The sequence below is a fragment of the Olea europaea genome, unplaced genomic scaffold, assembly GCF_002742605.1.
Source record: "Olea europaea var. sylvestris unplaced genomic scaffold, O_europaea_v1 scaffold3396, whole genome shotgun sequence".
NCBI classification, from domain to species: domain Eukaryota; kingdom Viridiplantae; phylum Streptophyta; class Magnoliopsida; order Lamiales; family Oleaceae; genus Olea; species Olea europaea.
The window spans coordinates 39,596-44,171 of NW_019252980.1; positions in this window are offsets into that span (position 1 = coordinate 39,596).

The window sequence follows — 4,576 nt, forward strand, 5'->3', positions numbered from 1 at the left end:
TAGTTATTTAAAAATGTTTACTATGATCAAATGTACATATTTGACATTTTGAAGTTAATGTATATGTTTCACATATGTCAGATCTATTCAAAATGTCTTACTAATTTTGTACATGATTAATCTTTTACTTTAGTGTGAGTTCTAAGGATGAAAGAGTTTTAGTTATTCTGACTTAGAACCTGTAATTTTATCTATGAAATTAATTTTTTGATAATGTAACATTAAGATAATGGATGATAATTGGGAACGTAGTAAACTTTCGACTACGTGTCTAATGTGAAATTTCACAAAATTTCCATGCGCGCAAAATGATGTGTGCATAAATGGACATTTATATGATTGTCTCTAATATTTTGACAGACCATGACATCTAAAAATATCATAGTTGACCTAAATAAAGGTGATAAATTGAATGGTGATAACTATAACACTTGGCACCATAAAATTTGGTTTTGCTGGAGGAACATGATTGCCTTGAGGGCATTAATTACATGATGGAAGACCCAGGGGTGGGTCAAACTGCTCAACAAAGAAGGAATCAAGAAACTTACCAGACATGAAAAAAGAAAAATTCCACTGCTCGTGCAATTTTGGTAAGTTTCGATGTGGATGATCTCATACATGAGTGTGAGCAGTTCACAATTGCTCATGACATCTAGCTATATTTGAGAGAGAAATACGATAGTACTAATGTGACTAGACTAAGGCAGCTAACTATTAAATTTGACACTTACAAGAAACTTCCTAATCACAATATCACACAACATGTGAGGATCATGTCTAATAAGATTAGGGAATTGAAGTCAGCTAGTCATATACTCTCTGATGAACAACAAGTTTAGGCTTTGATCCGCTCTTTTCCTGATAATTGGGAATATCTGAAAGTCAATTTGACTCATAATGATAGTATCAAAACATTTGCTGATGCTGCCCGCGATGTGGAACTAGAAGATGAGCGCCTGAATCTAGTTCTAGGAAAGCTTTAGGCTTTAAGCATAAGAAGAACTGGTTCAAAGGCGGGAAAGGGAAGGGAAAAGAAACTAGACAGGGACCTAAAAAGAACAAATACAAGTGCAATAAGAAGGGTAACTGATTTGGAAAGAAGAAGGATAAGAACAAACTGAAATGCTTCAACTGTCAGGTGCTGGGTCACTTTGCTTGGGAATGCCCTGAGCCAAAGAAGGTAGCTCTTATAAATATTTTTTTTAGTACTATTTATGTTTCAAGCACTATTATGCTAACTGAATCTTATCTTATGTGAACTGTAGACTCAGGAGCTATAGACCATGTAACTAGGGATCGAGAAGCGTTTGTACAGTTTCGTCGATTTTCAGCTGGTACAAAGTGGATATATGTCAACAATGATGACAGAGTGGAGGTGAAAAGGATTGGTACATGCAAGTTACATTTGCATGGTGGTCGTACTATTCTCCTTCATGATGTCCTATTTGCACCGGGGATTCGAACGAACTTAATTTCCATTGTTGTTCTTTTGAGATTAGGTTTTAGCTTGGACTTTTGTGATAATTCTGTTCATATAAATAATCGTGATGTATTTTATGGATCTGGACATATAGAAAGTGGCTTTATATTGTTGGATTATGATTCAAACACTTATAATTATTATGTTGATTGTTGTTTTTCTATGAATGTATCTTCTTTTTCTTCTAAAGAATTGAATGTTGATATATCTGTATGGCATGCTAGATTAGGACATATAGGACAAGAGAGAATGAATAGGTTGGCTAAAGAAGGCTTGCTAGGTTCAATCTCTAAGGTTTTGTTACCTATTTGTGAACATTGCATAATCGGAAAAACAACACGAAAACCATTTGGTAAAACTTTAAGAGTCGAACTTTCATTGCAGTTAGTCCATTCAGATATATGTGGCCCGATGAATGTGAGGGCAAGACATAGAGCCTCTTATTTCATTACTTTTATAGACGATTTTACGCGGTATAGTTATGTCTATTTGATTTTTCATAAGTCGGAGGCATTGGAATGCTTTAGACGATATTTAAATGTGGTAGAAAATTAAATAGATAGAAAGGTAAAAGCCTTGAGAACTGACTTAGGGCGTGAATATCTATCTGAAGAGTTCAGAAAACTATGTGATGATAAGGGAATCATTAGGCAATTAACTATTCTCAATACACCTCAACAAAATGGTGTTGCTGAAAGGAGGAATTGAACGTTGCTAGAAATGGTGAGGTCCATGATGGCGCAGGCTAACTTACCTATTTCCTATTGGGGAGATGCTTTGTTAACTGCGACCTACATTCTGAATAAAATTCATTCTAAATCAATACCTAATACACCGTATCAACTTTAGACTAGTAGATCCCCTGATTTAAGTTCTCTTAGATCTTGGGGATCAGCTACCTATATCCCCATGATTCCTCAAGTAAGTTTGGAAAATTGGGTGCTCGAGGTAAGAAGTGTATCTTTATGAGATACTCATACTAGTCTAAAGGATATGTGTTCATAGGTGAAAATCAAGATGAGACTATAACTGAGATAAAGTCACGCGATGTGACATTTCTTGAGAGTGATTTTCCTAGTAGGGGAGAAATTAAAAAGGAAGAACTTTATATGAATTAGATGATAGAGTTGTACTTGATGGATCAACTTGATGGATCAATTAAGGTACAAGAGGAAACACTTCCACCTATTGATCCAAGTGGGATTAATTTCTCTCCAACTCTAAGTGACAGGGTCATGTCGGAGCTTTTACTTCGTAAGAGTACTAGAAAAAGTATGCTTAAATGTCATTTCGAGATTGAAGGGCAAGTTTTCCTAGTATCTCCTAAAGATGGTGAAGAACCAAGTTCAGTACAAGAAACTATATCATGTCCTGCAAAGGAAAAATGAAAGAATGCAATGGAAGAAGAGATGGAGTCTATGAAATCAAATTAGGTCTGGGACTTGGTTGATCTTCCATTTGGTCGAAAAGCCATTAGGAACAAATGGGTTCTCAAAATAAAATGAAGAGCTGATGGGACTATAGAGAGGTATAAGGCTGCTTGATGGCAAAAGGTTATACTCAACAGGAGGGTATAGATTATGAAGAGACCTTTTCGCCAGTAGTGAGATTTAGTTCAATTCGCCTACTCTTAGCTATTGTGGCACGTTTAGATTTAGAATTACATCAAATGGACTTGAAGATTGCATTTCTCAATGGAGAAATGGATGAAGAAATCTACATGCAACAACCAGTAGGTTTCATTAAAACAAGTAAAGAGAATAAAGTTCGTAAATTGAATAGATCAATCTATGGCCTAAAGCAGTCTTCTAGACAGTGGTACTTGACATTTGACAGAGTGGTTATTTCGTACAACTTTTTCATGATGGATGAAGATCATTGTATTTATTTGAAAATGTCCAACGAGAAATTTATAATTTTATCTCTTTACATAGATGATATCTTGTTGGCTAGGAATGATAAGAAGTATATTAAAATCATTAAGAAATGGTTGTCCTCAAATTTTAAAATGAAGGACATGGGTGAAGCAGATTACATATTAGGTGTTAAAATCCATAAAAATCGTTCAAAGAGGCTTCTTGCTCTGTCATAAGAGCCATATATAAATAAAATTCTTGAACGTTTCAAAATGGAGAATTGCAATCCCATGGACATTCTTGTATCAAAAGGCGAAACTCTAAGTCTTCGCATGTGTCCTAAAACTCTCGAGGAAAAAGAAGAAATGTCTAGAGTTCCATATTCCAGTACGGTTGGGAACTTGATGTTTGCTATGATGTGTACTCGTCCCAACATTTGTTATGTCGTAGGTCTGGTCAGCAGGTGTCAATCCAATCCTGGAAGAGAACATTGGAAAGCTGTTAAAAGGATATTGAGATACCTGAAGGGTACTATTAATTACTCCCTATGTTATCAAGGAAATGATTTGTGTTTAAAAGGATACGCAGATGCTAATTGGGGTGGAGACCTAGATGAGCGCAAATCAATTTCAGGATATGTATTCTGTCTTAATAGTGACACTATCTCTTGGAATAGCAATAAACAGACATGTATTTCCTTGTCCATAAGGAAAGTAGAATTCGTAGCATGTACTTCGATTGTACACGAAGCTATTTGGTTAAGGAGATTCTTACAGCATCTAAGAGTCGTTAGTGGTGATGTAGGACCTATATTGATATACTATGATGGTCAGCCTGCTATTGCATATACTAAGGATCCCAAGTATCACAGTAGAACCAAACACATTGATACAAAATATAATTTTGTAAGAGACATCATAGGCAAGAAGGAAGTAAGTTTGCAGTATATTTCTACACACCAAATGGTAGCTAATCCACTTACAAAACCCATCCCTAGAGATATTTTTATGATACATATTAAATCTCTGGGATTGCGTCGAATTTGGATTATACACTATGTAAACTTTTTCATATATGTCCATTAATGAACAATGTTTTGAGTTCACATGTTAAGAGTAATCTTTTATTGTGATTTTTAGATCTCAATTGCACATGCACACATAAAGTATGTCAAACAGGTTGAGATTGATTCACTCACAAGAATAATCGCCTCAGACACTTTGAAGTGTGCTGAGAT